Consider the following 18,387-nt stretch of genomic DNA (forward strand, 5'->3'; position numbering starts at 1 on the left):
TGTATATTAACAATCTGTGCTATGAAGTAACTATTGTGTCTGGCTCGTTGGTCTAGGGGTATGATTCTCGCTTTGGGTGCGAGAGGTCCCGGGTTCAAATCCCGGACGAGCCCGATGTCTTACATTTTTCATTATGATCGTGGCAAACCCCATACTTTGTGATGATATTTATAAAGAAACTTTGTTAATTGACTTGTTTTACATGAATTAAATGGACTTACTTCACTGTATATTAACAATCTGTGCTATGAAGTAAGTATTGTGTCTGGCTCGTTGGTCTAGGGGTATGATTCTCGCTTTGGGTGCGAGAGGTCCCGGGTTCAAATCCCGGACGAGCCCGATGTCTTACATTTTTCATTATGATCGTAGCAAACCCCATACTTTTTGATGATATTTATAAAGAGACTTTGTTAATTGACTTGTTTTACATGAATTAAATGGACTTACTTCACTGTATATTAACAATCTGTGCTATGAAGTAAGTATTGTGTCTGGCTCGTTGGTCTAGGGGTATGATTCTCGCTTTGGGTGCGAGAGGTCCCGGGTTCAAATCCCGGACGAGCCCGATGTCTTACATTTTTCATTATGATCGTAGCAAACCCCATACTTTTTGATGATATTTATAAAGAGACTTTGTTAATTGACTTGTTTTACATGAATTAAATGGACTTACTTCACTGTATATTAACAATCTGTGCTATGAAGTAAGTATTGTGTCTGGCTCGTTGGTCTAGGGGTATGATTCTCACTTTGGGTGCGAGAGGTCCCGGGTTTAAATCCCGGACGAGCCCGATGTCTTACATTTTTCTTTATGATCGTAGCAAACCCTATACTTTTTGATGATATTTATAAAGAAACTTTGTTAATTGACTTGTTTTACATGAATTAAATGGACTTACTTCACTGTATATTAACAATCTGTGCTATGAAGTACGTATTGTGTCTGGCTCGTTGGTCTAGGGGTATGATTCTCGCTTTGGGTGCGAGAGGTCCCGTATTCAAATCCCGGACGAGCCCGATGTCTTACATTTTTCATTATTATCGTAGCAAACCCTATACTTTTTGATGATATTTATAAAGAAACTTTGTTAATTGACTTGTTTTACATGAATTAAGTGGACTTACTTCACTGTATATTAACAATCTGTGCTATGAAGTAAGTATTGTGTCTGGCACGTTGGTCTAGGGGTATGATTCTCGCTTTGGGTGCGAGAGGTCCCGGGTTCAAATCCCGGACGAGCCCGATGTCTTACATTTTTCATTATGATCGTAGCAAACCCCATACATTTTGATGATATTTATAAAGAGACTTTGTAAATTGACTTGTTTTACATTAATTAAATGGACTAACTTCACTGTATATTAACAATCTGCGCTATGAAGTAAGTATTGTGTCTGGCTCGTTGGTCTAGGGGTATGATTCTCGCTTTGAGTGCGAGAGGTCCCGGGTTCAAATCCCGGACGAGCCCGATGTCTTACATTTTTCATTATGATCGTAGCAAACCCCATACTTTTTGATGATATTTATAAAGAAACTTTGTTAATTGACTTGTTTTACATGAATTAAATGGACTTACTTCATTGTATATTGACAATCTGTACTATGAAGTAAGTATTGTGTCTGGCTCGTTGGTCTAGGGGTATGATTCTCGCTTTGGGTGCGAGAGGTCCCGGGTTAAAATCCCGGACGAGCCCGATGTCTTACATTTTTCATTATGATCGTAGCAAACCCCATACTTTTTGATGATATTTATAAAGAAACTTTGTTAATTGACTTGTTTTACATGAATTAAATGGACTTACTTAACTGTATATTAACAATCTGTGCTATGAAGTAAGTATTGTGTCTGGCTCGTTGGTCTAGGGGTATGATTCTCGCTTTGGGTGCGAGAGGTCCCGGGTTCAAATCCCCGACGAGCCCGATGTCTTACATTTTTCATTATGATCGTAGCAAACCCTATACTTTTTGATGATATTTATAAAGAAACTTTGTTTATTGACTTGTTTTACATGAATTAAATGGACTTACTTCACTGTATATTAACAATCTGTGCTATGAAGTAAGTATTGTGTCTGGCTCGTTGGTCTAGGGGTATGATTCTCGCTTTGGGTGCGAGAGGTCCCGGGTTCAAATCCGTGACGAGCCCGATGTCTTACATTTTTCATTATGATCGTAGCAAACCCCATACTTTTTGATGATATTTATAAAGAGACTTTGTTAATTGACTTGTTTTACATGCATTAAATGGACTTATTTCACTGTATATTAACAATCTGTGCTATGAAGTAAGTATTGTGTCTGGCTCGTTGGTCTAGGGGTATGATTCTCGCTTTGGGTGCGAGAGGTCCCGGGTTCAAATCCCGGACGAGCGCGATGTCTTACATTTTTCATTATGATCGTAGCAAACCCCATACTTTTTGATGATATTTATAAAGAGACTTTGTTAATTGACTTGTTTTACATGAATTAAATGGACTTACTTCACTGTATATTAACAATCTGTGCTATGAAGTAAGTATTGTGTCTGGCTCGTTGGTCTAGGGGTATGATTCTCACTTTGGGTGCGAGAGGTCCCGGGTTTAAATCCCGGACGAGCCCGATGTCTTACATTTTTCTTTATGATCGTAGCAAACCCTATACTTTTTGATGATATTTATAAAGAAACTTTGTTAATTGACTTGTTTTACATGAATTAAATGGACTTACTTCACTGTATATCAACAATCTGTGCTATGAAGTACGTATTGTGTCTGGCTCGTTGGTCTAGGGGTATGATTCTCGCTTTGGGTGCGAGAGGTCCCGTATTCAAATCCCGGACGAGCCCGATGTCTTACATTTTTCATTATTATCGTAGCAAACCCTATACTTTTTGATGATATTTATAAAGAAACTTTGTTAATTGACTTGTTTTACATGAATTAAGTGGACTTACTTCACTGTATATTAACAATCTGTGCTATGAAGTAAGTATTGTGTCTGGCACGTTGGTCTAGGGGTATGATTCTCGCTTTGGGTGCGAGAGGTCCCGGGTTCAAATCCCGGACGAGCCCGATGTCTTACATTTTTCATTATGATCGTAGCAAACCCCATACATTTTGATGATATTTATAAAGAGACTTTGTAAATTGACTTGTTTTACATTAATTAAATGGACTTACTTCACTGTATATTAACAATCTGTGCTATGAAGTAAGTATTGTGTCTGGCTCGTTGGTCTAGGGGTATGATTCTCGCTTTGAGTGCGAGAGGTCCCGGGTTCAAATCCCGGACGAGCCCGATGTCTTACATTTTTCATTATGATCGTAGCAAACCCCATACTTTTTGATGATATTTATAAAGAAACTTTGTTAATTGACTTGTTTTACATGAATTAAATGGACTTACTTCATTGTATATTGACAATCTGTACTATGAAGTAAGTATTGTGTCTGGCTCGTTGGTCTAGGGGTATGATTCTCGCTTTGGGTGCGAGAGGTCCCGGGTTAAAATCCCGGACGAGCCCGATGTCTTACATTTTTCATTATGATCGTAGCAAACCCCATACTTTTTGATGATATTTATAAAGAAACTTTGTTAATTGACTTGTTTTACATGAATTAAATGGACTTACTTAACTGTATATTAACAATCTGTGCTATGAAGTAAGTATTGTGTCTGGCTCGTTGGTCTAGGGGTATGATTCTCGCTTTGGGTGCGAGAGGTCCCGGGTTCAAATCCCCGACGAGCCCGATGTCTTACATTTTTCATTATGATCGTAGCAAACCCTATACTTTTTGATGATATTTATAAAGAAACTTTGTTTATTGACTTGTTTTACATGAATTAAATGGACTTACTTCACTGTATATTAACAATCTGTGCTATGAAGTAAGTATTGTGTCTGGCTCGTTGGTCTAGGGGTATGATTCTCGCTTTGGGTGCGAGAGGTCCCGGGTTCAAATCCGTGACGAGCCCGATGTCTTACATTTTTCATTATGATCGTAGCAAACCCCATACTTTTTGATGATATTTATAAAGAGACTTTGTTAATTGACTTGTTTTACATGCATTAAATGGACTTATTTCACTGTATATTAACAATCTGTGCTATGAAGTAAGTATTGTGTCTGGCTCGTTGGTCTAGGGGTATGATTCTCGCTTTGGGTGCGAGAGGTCCCGGGTTCAAATCCCGGACGAGCGCGATGTCTTACATTTTTCATTATGATCGTAGCAAACCCCATACTTTTTGATGATATTTATAAAGAGACTTTGTTAATTGACTTGTTTTACATGAATTAAATGGACTTACTTCACTGTATATTAACAATCTGTGCTATGAAGTAAGTATTGTGTCTGGCTCGTTGGTCTAGGTGTATGATTCTCGCTTTAGGTGCGAGAGGTACCGGGTTCAAATCCGTGACGAGCCCGATGTCTTACATTTTTCATTATGATCGTAGCAAACCCCATACTTTTTGATGATATTTATAAAGAGACTTTGTTAATTGACTTGTTTTACATGAATTAAATGGACTTACTTCACTGTATATTAACAATCTGTGCTATGAAGTAAGTATTGTGTCTTGCTCGTTGGTCTAGGGGTATGATTCTAGCTTTGGGTGGTAGAGGTCCCGGGTTCAAATCCCGGACGAGCCCGATGTCTTACATTTTTCATTATGATCGTAGCAAACCCCATACTTTTTGATGATATTTATAAAGAAACTTTGTTAATTGACTTGTTTTACATGAATTAAATGGACTTACTTAACTGTATATTAACAATCTGTGCTATGAAGTAAGTATTGTGTCTGGCTCGTTGGTCTAGGGGTATGAATCTCGCTTTGGGTGCGAGAGGTCCCGGGTTCAAATCCCGGACGAGCCCCATGTCTTACATTTTTCACTATGATCGTAGCAAACCCCATACTTTTTGATGATATTTATAAAGAAACTTTGTTAATTTACTTGTTTTACATGAATTAAATGGACATACTTCACTGTATATTAACAATCTGTTCTATGAAGCAAGTATTGTGTCTGGCTCGTTGGTCTAGGGGTATGATTCTCGCTTTGGGTGCGAGAGGTCCCGGGTTCAAATCCCGGACGAGCCCGATGTCTTACATTTTTCACTATGATCGTAGCAAACCCCATACTTTTTGATGATATTTATAAAGAAACTTTGTTAATTGACTTGTTTTACATGAATTAAATGGACTTACTTCACTGTATATTAACAATCTGTGCTATGAAGTACGTATTGTGTCTTGCTCGTTGGTCTAGGGGTATGATTCTCGCTTTGGGTGCGAGAGGTCCCGAGGTCAAATCCAGAACGAGCCCGATGTCTTACATTTTTCATTATGATCGTAGCAAACCCCATACTTTTTGATGATATTTATAAAGAAACTTTGTTAATTGACTTGTTTTACATGAATTAAATGGACTTACTTCACTGTATATAAACAATCTGTGCTATGAAGTAAGTATTGTGTCTGGCTCGTTGGTCTAGGGGTATGATTCTCGCTTTGGGTGCGAGAGGTCCCGGGTTCAAATTCCGGACGAGCCCGATGTCTTACATTTTTCATTATGATCGTAGCAACCCCTATACTTTTTGATGATATTTATAAAGAAACTTTGTTAATTGACTTGTTTTACATGAATTAAATGGACTTACTTCACTGTATATTAACAATCTGTGCTATGAAGTAAGTATTGTGTCTGGCTCGTTGGTCTAGGGGTATGATTCTCGCTTTGGGTGCAGGAGGTCCCGGGTTCAAATCCCGGACAAGCCCGATGTCTTACATTTTTCATTATGATCGTAGCAAACCCCATACTTTTTGATGATATTTATAAAGAAACTTTGTTAATTGACTTGTTTTACATGAATTAAATGGACTTACTTCACTGTATATTAACAATCTGTGCTATGACGTAAGTATTGTGTCTGGCTCGTTGGTCTAGGGGTATGATTCTCGCTTTGGGAGCGAGAGGTCCCAGGTTCAAATCCCGGACGAGCCTGATGTCTTACATTTTTCATTATGATCGTAGCAAACCCCATACTTTTTGATGATATTTATAAAGAAACTTTGTTAATTGACTTGTTTTACATGAATTAAATGGACTTACTTCACTGTATATTAACAATCTGTGCTATGAAGTAAGTAATGTGTCTGGCTCGTTGGTCTAGGGGTATGATTCTCGCTTTGGGTGCGAGAGGTCCCGGGTTCAAATCCCGGACCAGCCCGATGTCTTACATTTTTCATTATGATCGTAGCAAACCCCATACTTTTTGATGATATTTATAAAGAAACTTTGTTAATTGACTTGTTTTACATGAATTAAATGGACTTACTTCACTGTATATTAACAATCTGTGCTATGACGTAAGTATTGTGTCTGGCTCGTTGGTCTAGGGGTATGATTCTCGCTTTGGGAGCGAGAGGTCCCAGGTTCAAATCCCGGACGAGCCTGATGTCTTACATTTTTCATTATGATCGTAGCAAACCCCATACTTTTTGATGATATTTATAAAGAAACTTTGTTAATTGACTTGTTTTACATGAATTAAATGGACTTACTTCACTGTATATTAACAATCTGTGCTATGAAGTAAGTATTGTGTCTGGCTCGTTGGTCTAGGGGTATGATTCTCGCTTTGGGTGCGACCTGTCCCGGGTTCAAATCCCGGACGAGCCCGATGTCTTACATTTTTCATTATGATCGTAGCAAACCCCATACTTTTTGATGATATTTATAAAGAAACCTTGTTAATTGACTTGTTTTACATGAATTAAATGGACTTACTTCACTGTATATTAACAATCTGTGCTATGAAGTAAGTATTGTGTCTGGCTCGTTGGTCTAGGGGTATGATTCTCGCTTTGGGTGCGACCGGTCCCGGGTTCAAATCCCGGACGTGCCCGATGTCTTACATTTTTCATTATGATCGTAGCAAACCCCATACTTTTTGATGATATTTATAAAGAAACTTTGTTAATTGACTTGTTTTACATGAATTAAATGGACTAACTTCACTGTATATTAACAATCTGTGCTATGAAGTAAGTATTGTGTCTGGCTCGTTGGTCTAGGGGTATGATTCTCGCTTTGGGTGCGACCGGTCCCGGGTTCAAATCCCGGACGTGCCCGATGTCTTACATTTTTCATTATGATCGTAGCAAACCCCATACTTTTTGATGATATTTATAAAGAAACCTTGTTCAATGACTTGTTTTACATGAATTAAATGGACTTACTTCACTGTATATTAACAATCTTTGCTATGAAGTAAGTATTGTGTCTGGCTCGTTGGTCTAGGGGTATGATTCTCGCTTTGGGTGCGAGAGGTCCCGGGTTCAAATCCCGGACGAGCCCGATGTCTTACATTTTTCATTATGATCGTAGCAAACCCTATACTTTTGATGATATTTATAAAGAAACTTTGTTAATTGACTTGTTTTACATGAATTAAATGGACTTACTTCACTGTATATTAACAATCTGTGCTATGAAGTAAGAATTGTGTCTGGCTCGTTGGTCTGGGGGTATGATTCTCGCTTTGGGTGCGAGAGGTCCCGGGTTCAAATCCCGGACGAGCCCGATGTCTTATATTTTTCATTATGATCGTAGCAAACCCCATACTTTTTGATGATATTTAATAAGAGACTTTGTTAATTGACTTGTTTTACATGAATTAAATGGACTTACTTCACTGTATATTAACAATATGTGCTATGAAGTAAGTATTGTGTCTGGCTCGTTGGTCTAGGGGTATGATTCTCGCTTTGGGTGCGAGAGGTCCCGGGTTCAAATCCCGGACGAGCCCGATGTCTTACATTTTTCATTATGATCGTAGCAAACCCCATACTTTTTGATGATATTTATAAAGAAACTTTGTTAATTGACTTGTTTTAGATGAATTAAATGGACTTACTTCACTGTATATTGACAATCAGTGCTATGAAGTAAGTATTGTGTCTGGCTCGTTGGCCTAGGGGTATGATTCTCGCTTTGGGTGCGACCGGTCCCGGGTTCAAATCCCGGACGTGCCCGATGTCTTACATTTTTCATTATGATCGTAGCAAACCCCATACTTTTTGATGATATTTATAAAGAAACTTTGTTAATTGACTTGTTTTACATGAATTAAATGGACTTACTTCACTGTATATTAACAATCTGTGCTATGAAGTAAGTATTGTGTCTGGCTCGTTGGTCTAGGGGTATGATTCTCGCTTCTGGGTGCGACCGGTCCCGGGTTCAAATCCCGGACGTGCCCGATGTCTTACATTTTTCATTATGATCGTAGCAAACCCCATACTTTTTGATGATATTTATAAAGAAACCTTGTTCAATGACTTGTTTTACATGAATTAAATGGACTTACTTCACTGTATATTAACAATCTGTGCTATGAAGTAAGTATTGTGTCTGGCTCGTTGGTCTAGGGGTATGATTCTCGCTTTGGGTGCGAGAGGTCCCGGGTTCAAATCCCGGACGAGCCCGATGTCTTACATTTTTCATTATGATCGTAGCAAACCCTATACTTTTGATGATATTTATAAAGAAACTTTGTTAATTGACTTGTTTTACATGAATTAAATGGACTTACTTCACTGTATATTGACAATCAGTGCTATGAAGTAAGTATTGTGTCTGGCTCGTTGGTCTAGGGGTATGATTCTCACTTTGGGTGCGAGAGGTCTTGGGTTCAAATCCCGGACGAGCCCGATGTCTTACATTTTTCATTATGATCGTAGCAAACCCCATACTTTTTGATGATATTTATAAAGAAACTTTGTTAATTGACTTGTTTTACATGAATTAAATGGACTTACTTCACTGTATATTAACAATCTGTGCTATGAAGTACGTATTGTGTCTGGCTCGTTGGTCTAGGGGTATGATTCTCGCTTTGGGTGCGAGAGGTCCCGGGTTAAAATCCCGGACGAGCCCGATGTCTTACATTTTTCATTATGATCGTAGCAAACCCTATACTTTTTGATTATATTTATAAAGAAACTTTGTTAATTGACTTGTTTTACATGAATTAAATGGACTTACTTCACTGTATATTAATTATCTGTGCTATGAAGTAAGTATTGTTTCTGGCTCGTTGGTCTAGGGGTATGATTCTCGCTTTGGGTGCGAGACGTCACGGGTTCAAATCCCGGACGAGCCCGATGTCTTACCTTTTTCATTATGATCGTAGCAAACCCCATACATTTTGATGATATTTATAAAGAAACTTTGTAAATTGACTTGTTTTACATGAATTAAATGGACTTACTTCACTGTATATTAACAATCTGTGCTATGAAGTAAGTATTGTGTCTGGCTCGTTGGTCTAGGGGTATGATTCTCGCTTTGGGTGCAGGAGGTCCCGGGTTCAAATCCCGGACAAGCCCGATGTCTTACATTTTTCATTATGATCGTAGCAAACCCTATACTTTTTGATGATATTTATAAAGAAACTTTGTTAATTGACTTGTTTTACATGAATTAAATGGACTTACTTCACTATATATTAACAATCTGTGCTATGAAGTAAGTGTTTTGTCTGGCTCGTTGGTCTAGGGGTATGATTCTCGCTTTGGGTGCGAGAAGTCCCGGGTTCACATCGTGGACGAGCCCGATGTCTTACATTTTTCATTATGATCGTAGCAAACCCCATACTTTTTGATGATATTTATAAAGAAACTTTGTAAATTGACTTGTTTTACATGAATTAAATGGACTTACTTCACTGTATATTAACAATCTGTGCTATGAAGTAAGTATTGTGTCTTGCTCGTTGGTCTAGGGGTATGATTCTCGCTTTGGGTGCGAGAGGTCCACGGTTAAATTCCCGGACGAGCCCGATGTCTTACATTTTTCATTATGATCGTAGCAAACCCCATACTTTTTGATGATATTTATAAAGAAACTTTGTTCAATGACTTGTTTTACATGAATTAAATGGACTTACTTCACTGTATATTAACAATCTGTGCTATGAAGTAAGTATTGTGTCTGGCTCGTTGGTCTAGGGGTATGATTCTCGCTTCGGGTTCGAGAGGTCCCGGGTTCAAATCCCGGACGAGCCCGATGTCTTACATTTTTCATTATGATCGTAGCAAACTCCATACTTTTTGATGATATTTATAAAGAAACTTTGTTAATTGACTTATTTTACATGAATTAAATGGACTTACTTCACTGTATATTAACAATCTGTGCTATGAAGTAAGTATTGTGTCTGGCTCGTTGGTCTAGGGGTATGATTCTCGCTTTGGGTGCGAGAGGTCCCGGGTTAAATTCCCGGACGAGCCCGATGTCTTACATTTTTCATTATGATCGTAGCAAACCCCATACTTTTTGATGATATTTATAAAGAAACTTTGTTAATTGACTTGTTTTACATGAATTAAATGGACTTACTTCACTGTATATTAACAATCTGTGCTATGAAGTAAGTATTGTGTCTGGCTCGTTGGTCTAGGGGTATGATTCTCGCTTTGGGTGCGAGAGGTCCCGGGTAAAATTCCCGGACGAGCCCGATGTCTTACATTTTTCATTATGATCGTAGCAAACCCCATACTTTTTGATGATATTTATAAAGAAACTTTGTTAATTGACTTGTTTTACATGAATTAAATGGACTTACTTCACTGTATATTAACAATCTGTGCTATGAAGTAAGTATTGTGCCTGGCTCGTTGGTCTAGGGGTATGATTCTCGCTTTGGGTGCGACCGGTCCCGGGTTAAATTCCCGGACGAGCCCGATGTCTTACATTTTTCATTATGATCGTAGCAAATTCCATACTTTTTGATGATATTTATAAAGAAACTTTGTTAATTGACTTGTTTTACATGAATTAAATGGACTTACTTCACTGTATATTAACAATCTGTGCTATGAAGTAAGTATTGTGTCTGGCTCGTTGGTCTAGGGGTATGATTCTCGCTTTGGGTGCGAGAGGTCCCGGGTTCAAATCCCGGACGAGCCCGATGTCTTACATTTTTCATTATGATCGTAGCAAACGCCATACATTTTGATGATATTTATAAAGAAACTTTGTTAATTGACTTGTTTTACATGAATTAAATAGACTAACTTCACTGTATATTAACAATCTGTGCTATGAAGTAAGTATTGTGTCTGGCTCGTTGGTCTAGGGGTATGATTCTCGTTTGGGTGCGAGAGGTCCCGGGTTCAAATCCCGGACGAGCCCGATGTCTTACATTTTTCATTATGATCGTAGCAAACCCTATACTTTTTGATGATATTTATAAAGAAACTTTGTTAATTGACTTGTTTTACATGAATTAAATGGACTTACTTCACTGTATATTAACAATCTGTGCTATGAAGTAAGTATTGTGTCTTGCTCGTTGGTCTAGGGGTATGATTCTCGCTTTGGGTGCGAGAGGTCCCGGGTTCAAATTCCGGACGAGCCCGATGTCTTACATTTTTCATTATTATCGTAGCAAACCCTATACTTTTGATTATGTTTATAAAGAAACTTTGTTAATTGACTTGTTTTACATGAATTAAATGGACTTACTTCACTGTATATTAACAATCTGTGCTATGAAGTAAGTATTGTGTCTGGCTCGTTGGTCTGGGGGTATGATTCTCGCTTTGGGTGCGAGAGGTCCCGGGTTCAAATCCCGGACGAGCCCGATGTCTTACATTTTTCATTATGATCGTAGCAAACCCCATACTTTTTGATGATATTTAATAAGAGACTTTGTTAATTGACTTGTTTTACATGAATTAAATGGACTTACTTCACTGTATATTAACAATCTGTGCTATGAAGTAAGTATTGTGTCTGGCTCGTTGGTCTAGGGGTATGATTCTCGCTTTGGGTGCGAGAGGTCCCGGGTTCAAATCCCGGACGAGCCCGATGTCTTACATTTTTCATTATGATCGTAGCAAACCCCATACATTTTGATGATATTTATAAAGAAACTTTGTTAATTGACTTGTTTTAGATGAATTAAATGGACTTACTTCACTGTATATTGACAATCTGTGCTATGAAGTAAGTATTGTGTCTGGCTCGTTGGTCTAGGGGTATGATTCTCACTTTGGGTGCGAGAGGTCCCGGGTAAAATTCCCGGACGAGCCCGATGTCTTACATTTTTCATTATGATCGTAGCAAACCCTCTACTTTTTGATGATATTTATAAAGAAACTTTGTTAATTGACTTGTTTTACATGAATTAAATAGACTTACTTAACTGTATATTAACAATCTGTGCTATGAACTAAGTATTGTGTCTGGCTCGTTGGTCTAGGGGTATGATTCTCGCTTTGGGTGCGAGAGGTCCCGGGTTAAAATCCCGGACGAGCCCGATGTCTTACATTTTTCATTATGATCGTTGCAAACCCTATACTTTTTGATGATATTTATAAAGAAACTTTGTTAATTGACTTGTTTTACATGAATTAAATGGACTTACTTCACTGTATATTAACAATCTGTGCTATGAAGTAAGTATTGTGTCTGGCTCGTTGGTCTAGGGGTATGATTCTCGCTTTGGGTGCGAGAGGTCCCGGGTTCAAATTCCGGACGAGCCCGATGTCTTACATTTTTCATTATGATCGTAGCAAACCCTATACTTTTTGATGATATTTATAAAGAAACTTTGTTAATTGACTTGTTTTACATGAATTAAATGGACTTACTTCACTGTATATAAACAATCTGTGCTATGAAGTATGTGTTGTGTCTGGCTCGTTGGTCTAGGGGTATGATTCTCGCTTTGGGTTCGAGAGGTCCCGGGTTCAAATCCCGGACGAGCCTGATGTCTGACATTTTTCATTATGATCGTAGCAAACCCTATACTTTTTGATGATATTTATAAAGAAACTTTGTTAATTGACTTGTTTTACATGAATTAAATGGACTTACTTCACTGTATATTAACAATCTGTGCTATGAAGTAAGTATTGTGTCTTGCTCGTTGGTCTAGGGGTATGATTCTCGCTTTGGGTGCGAGAGGTCCCGGGTTCAAATTCCGGACGAGCCCGATGTCTTACATTTTTCATTATTATCGTAGCAAACCCTATACTTTTGATTATGTTTATAAAGAAACTTTGTTAATTGACTTGTTTTACATGAATTAAATGGACTTACTTCACTGTATATTAACAATCTGTGCTATGAAGTAAGTATTGTGTCTGGCTCGTTGGTCTGGGGGTATGATTCTCGCTTTGGGTGCGAGAGGTCCCGGGTTCAAATCCCGGACGAGCCCGATGTCTTACATTTTTCATTATGATCGTAGCAAACCCCATACTTTTTGATGATATTTAATAAGAGACTTTGTTAATTGACTTGTTTTACATGAATTAAATGGACTTACTTCACTGTATATTAACAATCTGTGCTATGAAGTAAGTATTGTGTCTGGCTCGTTGGTCTAGGGGTATGATTCTCGCTTTGGGTGCGAGAGGTCCCGGGTTCAAATCCCGGACGAGCCCGATGTCTTACATTTTTCATTATGATCGTAGCAAACCCCATACATTTTGATGATATTTATAAAGAAACTTTGTTAATTGACTTGTTTTAGATGAATTAAATGGACTTACTTCACTGTATATTGACAATCTGTGCTATGAAGTAAGTATTGTGTCTGGCTCGTTGGTCTAGGGGTATGATTCTCACTTTGGGTGCGAGAGGTCCCGGGTAAAATTCCCGGACGAGCCCGATGTCTTACATTTTTCATTATGATCGTAGCAAACCCTCTACTTTTTGATGATATTTATAAAGAAACTTTGTTAATTGACTTGTTTTACATGAATTAAATGGACTTACTTAACTGTATATTAACAATCTGTGCTATGAACTAAGTATTGTGTCTGGCTCGTTGGTCTAGGGGTATGATTCTCGCTTTGGGTGCGAGAGGTCCCGGGTTAAAATCCCGGACGAGCCCGATGTCTTACATTTTTCATTATGATCGTTGCAAACCCTATACTTTTTGATGATATTTATAAAGAAACTTTGTTAATTGACTTGTTTTACATGAATTAAATGGACTTACTTCACTGTATAATAATTATCTGTACTATGAAGTAAGTATTGTTTCTGGCTCGTTGGTCTAGGGGTATGATTCTCGCTTTGGGTGCGAGAGGTCCCGGGTTAAAATCCCGGACGAGCCCGATGTCTTACATTTTTCATTATGATCGTAGCAAACCCCATACTTTTTGATGATATTTATAAAGAAACTTTGTTAATTGACTTGTTTTACATGAATTAAATGGACTTACTTCACTGTATATAAACAATCTGTGCTATGAAGTAAGTATTGTGTCTGGCTCGTTGGTCTAGGGGTATGATTCTCGCTTTGGGTGCGAGAGGTCACGGGTTAAAATTCCGGCGAGCCCGATGTCTTACATTTTTCATTATGATCGTAGCAAGCCCTATACTTTTTGATGATATTTTTAAAGAAACTTTGTTAATTGACTTGTTTTACATGAATTAAATGGACTTACTTCACTGTATATTAACAATCTGTGCTATGAAGTAAGTATTGTGTCTGGCTCGTTGGTCTAGGGGTATGATTCTCGCTTTGGGTGCGAGAGGTCCCGGGTTCAAATTCCGGACGAGCCCGATGTCTTACATTTTTCATTATGATCGTAGCAAACCCTATACTTTTTGATGATATTTATAAAGAAACTTTGTTAATTGACTTGTTTTACATGAATTAAATGGACTTACTTCACTGTATATAAACAATCTGTGCTATGAAGTATGTGTTGTGTCTGGCTCGTTGGTCTAGGGGTATGATTCTCGCTTTGGGTTCGAGAGGTCCCGGGTTCAAATCCCGGACGAGCCTGATGTCTGACATTTTTCATTATGATCGTAGCAAACTCCATACTTTTTGATGATATTTATAAAGAAACTTTGTAAATTGACTTGTTTTACATGAATTAAATGGACTTACTTCACTGTATATTAACAATCTGTGCTATGAAGTAAGTATTGTGTCTTGCTCGTTGGTCTAGGGGTATGATTCTCGCTTTGGGTGCGACAGGTCCCGGGTTCAAATCCCGGACGAGCCCGATGTCTTACATTTTTCATTATGATCGTAGCAAACCCCATACTTTTTGATGATATTTATAAAGAAACTTTGTTAATTGACTTGTTTTACATGAATTAAATGGACTTACTTCACTGTATATTAACAATCTGTGCTATGAAGTAAGTATTGTGTCTTGCTCGTTGGTCTAGGGGTATGATTCTCGCTTTGGGTGCGAGAGGTCCCGGGTTCAAATCCCGGACGAGCCCGATGTCTTACATTTTTCATTATGATCGTAGCAAACCCTATACTTTTGATTATGTTTATAAAGAAACTTTGTTAATTGACTTGTTTTACATGAATTAAATGGACTTACTTCACTGTATATTAACAATCTGTGCTATGAAGTAAGTATTGTGTCTGGCTCGTTGGTCTGGGGGTATGATTCTCGCTTTGGGTGCGAGAGGTCCCGGGTTCAAATCCCGGACGAGCCCGATGTCTTACATTTTTCATTATGATCGTAGCAAACCCCATACTTTTTGATGATATTTAATAAGAGACTTTGTTAATTGACTTGTTTTACATGAATTAAATGGACTTACTTCACTGTATATTAACAATCTGTGCTATGAAGTAAGTATTGTGTCTGGCTCGTTGGTCTAGGGGTATGATTCTCGCTTTGGGTGCGAGAGGTCCCGGGTTCAAATCCCGGACGAGCCCGATGTCTTACATTTTTCATTATGATCGTAGCAAACCCCATACTTTTTGATGATATTTATAAAGAAACTTTGTTAATTGACTTGTTTTAGATGAATTAAATGGACTTACTTCACTGTATATTGACAATCTGTGCTATGAAGTAAGTATTGTGTCTGGCTCGTTGGTCAAGGGGTATGATTCTCACTTTGGGTGCGAGACGTCCCGGGTAAAATTCCCGGACGAGCCCGATGTCTTACATTTTTCATTATGATCGTAGCAAACCCTCTACTTTTTGATGATATTTATAAAGAAACTTTGTTAATTGACTTGTTTTACATGAATTAAATGGACTTACTTAACTGTATATTAACAATCTGTGCTATGAACTAAGTATTGTGTCTGGCTCGTTGGTCTAGGGGTATGATTCTCGCTTTGGGTGCGAGAGGTCCCGGGTTAAAATCCCGGACGAGCCCGATGTCTTACATTTTTCATTATGATCGTAGCAAACCCCATACTTTTTGATGATATTTATAAAGAAACTTTGTTAATTGACTTGTTTTACATGAATTAAATGGACTTACTTCACTGTATATAAACAATCTGTGCTATGAAGTAAGTATTGTGTCTGGCTCGTTGGTCTAGGGGTATGATTTTCGCTTTGGGTGCGAGAGGTCACGGGTTCAAATTCCGGCGAGCCCGATGTCTTACATTTTTCATTATGATCGTAGCAAGCCCTATACTTTTTGATGATATTTTTAAAGAAACTTTGTTAATTGACTTGTTTTACATGAATTAAATGGACTTACTTCACTGTATATTAACAATCTGTGCTATGAAGTAAGTATTGTGTCTGGCTCGTTGGTCTGGGGGTATGATTCTCGCTTTGGGTGCGAGAGGTCCCGGGTTCAAATCCCGGACGAGCCCGATGTCTTACATTTTTCATTATGATCGTAGCAAACCCCATACTTTTTGATGATATTTAATAAGAGACTTTGTTAATTGACTTGTTTTACATGAATTAAATGGACTTACTTCACTGTATATTAACAATCTGTGCTATGAAGTAAGTATTGTGTCTGGCTCGTTAGTCTAGGGGTATGATTCTCGCTTTGGGTGCGACAGGTCCACGGTTAAATTCCGGACGAGCCCGATGTCTTACATTTTTCATTATGATCGTAGCAAACCCCATACTTTTTGATGATATTTATAAAGAGACTTTGTTAATTGACTTGTTTTACATGAATTAAATGGACTTACTTCACTGTATATTAACAATCTGTGCTATGAAGTAAGTATTGTGTCTGGCTCGTTTGTCTAGGGGTATGATTCTCGCTTTGGGTGCGACAGGTCCCGGGTTCAAATCCCGGACGAGCCCGATGTCTTACATTTTTCATTATGATCGTAGCAAACCCCATACTTTTTGATGATATTTATAAAGAAACTTTGTTAATTGACTTGTTTTACATGAATTAAATGGACTTACTTCACTGTATATTAACAATCTGTGCTATGAAGTAAGTATTGTGTCTGGCTCGTTGGTCTAGGGGTATGATTCTCGCTTTGGGTGCGAGAGGTCCCGGGTAAAATTCCCGCACGAGCCCGATGTCTTACATTTTTCATTATGATCGTAGCAAACCCCATACTTTTTGATGATATTTATAAAGAAACTTTGTTCAATGACTTGTTTTACATGAATTAAATGGACTTACTTCACTGTATATTAACAATCTGTGCTATGAAGTAAGTATTGTGTCTGGCTCGTTGGTCTAGGGGTATGATTCTCGCTTTGGGTGCGAGAGGTCCCGGGTTCAAATCCCGGACGAGCCCGATGTCTTACATTTTTCATTATGATCGTAGCAAACCCTATACCTTTTGATGATATTTATAAAGAAACTTTGTTAATTGACTTGTTTTACATGAATTAAATGGACTTACTTCACTGTATATTAACAATCTGTGCTATGAAGTAAGTATTGTGTCTGGCTCGTTGGTCTAGGGGTATGATTCTCGCTTTGGGTGCGAGAGGCCCCGGGTTCAAATCCCGGACGAGCCCGATGTCTTACATTTTTCATTATGATCGTAGCAAACTCCATACTTTTTGATGATATTTATAAAGAAACTTTGTTAATTGACTTGTTTTACATAAATTAAATGGACTTACTTCACTGTATATTAACAATCTGTGCTATGAAGTAAGTATTGTGTCTGGCTCGTTGGTCTGGGGGTATGATTCTCGCTTTGGGTGCGAGAGGTCCCTGGTTCAAATCCCGGACGAGCCCGATGTCTTACATTTTTCATTATGATCGTAGCAAACCCCATACTTTTTGATGATATTTATAAAGAGACTTTGTTAATTGACTTGTTTTACATGAATTAAATGGACTTACTTCACTGTATATTAACAATCTGTGCTATGAAGTAAGTATTGTGTCTGGCTCGTTGGTTTAGGGGTATGATTCTCGCTTTGGGTGCGAGGGGTCCCGGGTTCAAATGAATTAAATGGACTTACTTCACTGTATATTAACAATCTGTGCTATGAAGTAACTATTGTCTCTTGCTCGTTGGTCTAGGGGTATGATTCTCGCTTTGGGTGCGAGAGGTGTCGGGTTCAAATCCCGGACGAGCCCGATGTCTTTCATTTTTCATTATGATCGTAGCAAACCCCATATACTTTGTTCAATTACTTGTTTTACATGAATTAAATGGA

The 18,387-nt window shown here is 38.2% G+C and overlaps 48 non-coding genes across 48 annotated transcripts; all 48 read left to right on the forward strand.

Moving 5' to 3' along the window:
* Nucleotides 1–41: 41 nt before the first annotated feature.
* Nucleotides 42–113, forward strand: Trnap-ugg (transfer RNA proline (anticodon UGG)). Its single transcript has one exon. It is a non-coding gene; the product is annotated as a tRNA-Pro (tRNA).
* A 154-nt stretch (nucleotides 114–267) lies between these two features.
* On the forward strand, nucleotides 268–339 carry Trnap-ugg (transfer RNA proline (anticodon UGG)). The gene has a single exon. It is a non-coding gene; the product is annotated as a tRNA-Pro (tRNA).
* Nucleotides 340–493: 154 nt separating this feature from the next.
* On the forward strand, nucleotides 494–565 carry Trnap-ugg (transfer RNA proline (anticodon UGG)). The gene has a single exon. It is a non-coding gene; the product is annotated as a tRNA-Pro (tRNA).
* A 154-nt stretch (nucleotides 566–719) lies between these two features.
* Trnap-ugg (transfer RNA proline (anticodon UGG)) lies at nucleotides 720–791 on the forward strand. Its single transcript has one exon. It is a non-coding gene; the product is annotated as a tRNA-Pro (tRNA).
* Nucleotides 792–1,171: 380 nt separating this feature from the next.
* Nucleotides 1,172–1,243, forward strand: Trnap-ugg (transfer RNA proline (anticodon UGG)). Its single transcript has one exon. It is a non-coding gene; the product is annotated as a tRNA-Pro (tRNA).
* Nucleotides 1,244–1,397: 154 nt separating this feature from the next.
* Trnas-uga (transfer RNA serine (anticodon UGA)) lies at nucleotides 1,398–1,469 on the forward strand. Its single transcript has one exon. It is a non-coding gene; the product is annotated as a tRNA-Ser (tRNA).
* Nucleotides 1,470–1,623: 154 nt separating this feature from the next.
* Nucleotides 1,624–1,695, forward strand: Trnap-ugg (transfer RNA proline (anticodon UGG)). The gene has a single exon. It is a non-coding gene; the product is annotated as a tRNA-Pro (tRNA).
* A 154-nt stretch (nucleotides 1,696–1,849) lies between these two features.
* Nucleotides 1,850–1,921, forward strand: Trnap-ugg (transfer RNA proline (anticodon UGG)). The gene has a single exon. It is a non-coding gene; the product is annotated as a tRNA-Pro (tRNA).
* Nucleotides 1,922–2,301: 380 nt separating this feature from the next.
* Nucleotides 2,302–2,374, forward strand: Trnap-ugg (transfer RNA proline (anticodon UGG)). The gene has a single exon. It is a non-coding gene; the product is annotated as a tRNA-Pro (tRNA).
* Nucleotides 2,375–2,527: 153 nt separating this feature from the next.
* On the forward strand, nucleotides 2,528–2,599 carry Trnap-ugg (transfer RNA proline (anticodon UGG)). The gene has a single exon. It is a non-coding gene; the product is annotated as a tRNA-Pro (tRNA).
* A 380-nt stretch (nucleotides 2,600–2,979) lies between these two features.
* On the forward strand, nucleotides 2,980–3,051 carry Trnap-ugg (transfer RNA proline (anticodon UGG)). The gene has a single exon. It is a non-coding gene; the product is annotated as a tRNA-Pro (tRNA).
* A 154-nt stretch (nucleotides 3,052–3,205) lies between these two features.
* On the forward strand, nucleotides 3,206–3,277 carry Trnas-uga (transfer RNA serine (anticodon UGA)). The gene has a single exon. It is a non-coding gene; the product is annotated as a tRNA-Ser (tRNA).
* A 154-nt stretch (nucleotides 3,278–3,431) lies between these two features.
* Trnap-ugg (transfer RNA proline (anticodon UGG)) lies at nucleotides 3,432–3,503 on the forward strand. The gene has a single exon. It is a non-coding gene; the product is annotated as a tRNA-Pro (tRNA).
* Nucleotides 3,504–3,657: 154 nt separating this feature from the next.
* Trnap-ugg (transfer RNA proline (anticodon UGG)) lies at nucleotides 3,658–3,729 on the forward strand. Its single transcript has one exon. It is a non-coding gene; the product is annotated as a tRNA-Pro (tRNA).
* A 380-nt stretch (nucleotides 3,730–4,109) lies between these two features.
* Nucleotides 4,110–4,182, forward strand: Trnap-ugg (transfer RNA proline (anticodon UGG)). Its single transcript has one exon. It is a non-coding gene; the product is annotated as a tRNA-Pro (tRNA).
* Nucleotides 4,183–4,787: 605 nt separating this feature from the next.
* On the forward strand, nucleotides 4,788–4,859 carry Trnap-ugg (transfer RNA proline (anticodon UGG)). Its single transcript has one exon. It is a non-coding gene; the product is annotated as a tRNA-Pro (tRNA).
* A 154-nt stretch (nucleotides 4,860–5,013) lies between these two features.
* Nucleotides 5,014–5,085, forward strand: Trnap-ugg (transfer RNA proline (anticodon UGG)). Its single transcript has one exon. It is a non-coding gene; the product is annotated as a tRNA-Pro (tRNA).
* A 380-nt stretch (nucleotides 5,086–5,465) lies between these two features.
* On the forward strand, nucleotides 5,466–5,537 carry Trnap-ugg (transfer RNA proline (anticodon UGG)). The gene has a single exon. It is a non-coding gene; the product is annotated as a tRNA-Pro (tRNA).
* Nucleotides 5,538–5,917: 380 nt separating this feature from the next.
* On the forward strand, nucleotides 5,918–5,989 carry Trnap-ugg (transfer RNA proline (anticodon UGG)). Its single transcript has one exon. It is a non-coding gene; the product is annotated as a tRNA-Pro (tRNA).
* A 154-nt stretch (nucleotides 5,990–6,143) lies between these two features.
* Trnap-ugg (transfer RNA proline (anticodon UGG)) lies at nucleotides 6,144–6,215 on the forward strand. Its single transcript has one exon. It is a non-coding gene; the product is annotated as a tRNA-Pro (tRNA).
* Nucleotides 6,216–6,369: 154 nt separating this feature from the next.
* Trnap-ugg (transfer RNA proline (anticodon UGG)) lies at nucleotides 6,370–6,441 on the forward strand. The gene has a single exon. It is a non-coding gene; the product is annotated as a tRNA-Pro (tRNA).
* An 832-nt stretch (nucleotides 6,442–7,273) lies between these two features.
* Trnap-ugg (transfer RNA proline (anticodon UGG)) lies at nucleotides 7,274–7,345 on the forward strand. The gene has a single exon. It is a non-coding gene; the product is annotated as a tRNA-Pro (tRNA).
* A 153-nt stretch (nucleotides 7,346–7,498) lies between these two features.
* On the forward strand, nucleotides 7,499–7,570 carry Trnap-ugg (transfer RNA proline (anticodon UGG)). Its single transcript has one exon. It is a non-coding gene; the product is annotated as a tRNA-Pro (tRNA).
* A 154-nt stretch (nucleotides 7,571–7,724) lies between these two features.
* Trnap-ugg (transfer RNA proline (anticodon UGG)) lies at nucleotides 7,725–7,796 on the forward strand. Its single transcript has one exon. It is a non-coding gene; the product is annotated as a tRNA-Pro (tRNA).
* Nucleotides 7,797–8,403: 607 nt separating this feature from the next.
* Trnap-ugg (transfer RNA proline (anticodon UGG)) lies at nucleotides 8,404–8,475 on the forward strand. The gene has a single exon. It is a non-coding gene; the product is annotated as a tRNA-Pro (tRNA).
* Nucleotides 8,476–8,854: 379 nt separating this feature from the next.
* Trnap-ugg (transfer RNA proline (anticodon UGG)) lies at nucleotides 8,855–8,926 on the forward strand. Its single transcript has one exon. It is a non-coding gene; the product is annotated as a tRNA-Pro (tRNA).
* A 154-nt stretch (nucleotides 8,927–9,080) lies between these two features.
* Nucleotides 9,081–9,152, forward strand: Trnap-ugg (transfer RNA proline (anticodon UGG)). Its single transcript has one exon. It is a non-coding gene; the product is annotated as a tRNA-Pro (tRNA).
* Nucleotides 9,153–9,984: 832 nt separating this feature from the next.
* On the forward strand, nucleotides 9,985–10,056 carry Trnap-cgg (transfer RNA proline (anticodon CGG)). The gene has a single exon. It is a non-coding gene; the product is annotated as a tRNA-Pro (tRNA).
* Nucleotides 10,057–10,210: 154 nt separating this feature from the next.
* Trnap-ugg (transfer RNA proline (anticodon UGG)) lies at nucleotides 10,211–10,282 on the forward strand. Its single transcript has one exon. It is a non-coding gene; the product is annotated as a tRNA-Pro (tRNA).
* Nucleotides 10,283–10,888: 606 nt separating this feature from the next.
* Nucleotides 10,889–10,960, forward strand: Trnap-ugg (transfer RNA proline (anticodon UGG)). Its single transcript has one exon. It is a non-coding gene; the product is annotated as a tRNA-Pro (tRNA).
* Nucleotides 10,961–11,564: 604 nt separating this feature from the next.
* On the forward strand, nucleotides 11,565–11,636 carry Trnap-ugg (transfer RNA proline (anticodon UGG)). Its single transcript has one exon. It is a non-coding gene; the product is annotated as a tRNA-Pro (tRNA).
* Nucleotides 11,637–11,790: 154 nt separating this feature from the next.
* Nucleotides 11,791–11,862, forward strand: Trnap-ugg (transfer RNA proline (anticodon UGG)). The gene has a single exon. It is a non-coding gene; the product is annotated as a tRNA-Pro (tRNA).
* A 380-nt stretch (nucleotides 11,863–12,242) lies between these two features.
* Trnap-ugg (transfer RNA proline (anticodon UGG)) lies at nucleotides 12,243–12,314 on the forward strand. The gene has a single exon. It is a non-coding gene; the product is annotated as a tRNA-Pro (tRNA).
* A 154-nt stretch (nucleotides 12,315–12,468) lies between these two features.
* On the forward strand, nucleotides 12,469–12,540 carry Trnap-ugg (transfer RNA proline (anticodon UGG)). Its single transcript has one exon. It is a non-coding gene; the product is annotated as a tRNA-Pro (tRNA).
* Nucleotides 12,541–12,694: 154 nt separating this feature from the next.
* Trnap-ugg (transfer RNA proline (anticodon UGG)) lies at nucleotides 12,695–12,766 on the forward strand. The gene has a single exon. It is a non-coding gene; the product is annotated as a tRNA-Pro (tRNA).
* Nucleotides 12,767–13,145: 379 nt separating this feature from the next.
* Trnap-ugg (transfer RNA proline (anticodon UGG)) lies at nucleotides 13,146–13,217 on the forward strand. The gene has a single exon. It is a non-coding gene; the product is annotated as a tRNA-Pro (tRNA).
* A 154-nt stretch (nucleotides 13,218–13,371) lies between these two features.
* On the forward strand, nucleotides 13,372–13,443 carry Trnap-ugg (transfer RNA proline (anticodon UGG)). Its single transcript has one exon. It is a non-coding gene; the product is annotated as a tRNA-Pro (tRNA).
* Nucleotides 13,444–13,823: 380 nt separating this feature from the next.
* Trnap-ugg (transfer RNA proline (anticodon UGG)) lies at nucleotides 13,824–13,895 on the forward strand. Its single transcript has one exon. It is a non-coding gene; the product is annotated as a tRNA-Pro (tRNA).
* Nucleotides 13,896–14,049: 154 nt separating this feature from the next.
* Nucleotides 14,050–14,121, forward strand: Trnap-ugg (transfer RNA proline (anticodon UGG)). The gene has a single exon. It is a non-coding gene; the product is annotated as a tRNA-Pro (tRNA).
* Nucleotides 14,122–14,500: 379 nt separating this feature from the next.
* Nucleotides 14,501–14,572, forward strand: Trnap-ugg (transfer RNA proline (anticodon UGG)). The gene has a single exon. It is a non-coding gene; the product is annotated as a tRNA-Pro (tRNA).
* A 154-nt stretch (nucleotides 14,573–14,726) lies between these two features.
* Nucleotides 14,727–14,798, forward strand: Trnap-ugg (transfer RNA proline (anticodon UGG)). Its single transcript has one exon. It is a non-coding gene; the product is annotated as a tRNA-Pro (tRNA).
* Nucleotides 14,799–15,178: 380 nt separating this feature from the next.
* On the forward strand, nucleotides 15,179–15,250 carry Trnap-ugg (transfer RNA proline (anticodon UGG)). The gene has a single exon. It is a non-coding gene; the product is annotated as a tRNA-Pro (tRNA).
* A 153-nt stretch (nucleotides 15,251–15,403) lies between these two features.
* Trnap-ugg (transfer RNA proline (anticodon UGG)) lies at nucleotides 15,404–15,475 on the forward strand. The gene has a single exon. It is a non-coding gene; the product is annotated as a tRNA-Pro (tRNA).
* A 154-nt stretch (nucleotides 15,476–15,629) lies between these two features.
* Trnap-ugg (transfer RNA proline (anticodon UGG)) lies at nucleotides 15,630–15,701 on the forward strand. The gene has a single exon. It is a non-coding gene; the product is annotated as a tRNA-Pro (tRNA).
* Nucleotides 15,702–16,081: 380 nt separating this feature from the next.
* Nucleotides 16,082–16,153, forward strand: Trnap-ugg (transfer RNA proline (anticodon UGG)). Its single transcript has one exon. It is a non-coding gene; the product is annotated as a tRNA-Pro (tRNA).
* Nucleotides 16,154–16,532: 379 nt separating this feature from the next.
* On the forward strand, nucleotides 16,533–16,604 carry Trnap-ugg (transfer RNA proline (anticodon UGG)). Its single transcript has one exon. It is a non-coding gene; the product is annotated as a tRNA-Pro (tRNA).
* An 831-nt stretch (nucleotides 16,605–17,435) lies between these two features.
* Trnap-ugg (transfer RNA proline (anticodon UGG)) lies at nucleotides 17,436–17,507 on the forward strand. Its single transcript has one exon. It is a non-coding gene; the product is annotated as a tRNA-Pro (tRNA).
* Nucleotides 17,508–17,661: 154 nt separating this feature from the next.
* Nucleotides 17,662–17,733, forward strand: Trnap-ugg (transfer RNA proline (anticodon UGG)). The gene has a single exon. It is a non-coding gene; the product is annotated as a tRNA-Pro (tRNA).
* The last annotated feature ends 654 nt before the right edge of the window (nucleotides 17,734–18,387 follow it).

The sequence above is a fragment of the Euprymna scolopes genome, chromosome 2 (genome assembly GCF_053919585.1).
Source record: "Euprymna scolopes isolate OS-2025 chromosome 2, ASM5391958v1, whole genome shotgun sequence".
Classification (NCBI taxonomy): Eukaryota; Metazoa; Mollusca; class Cephalopoda; order Sepiida; family Sepiolidae; genus Euprymna; species Euprymna scolopes.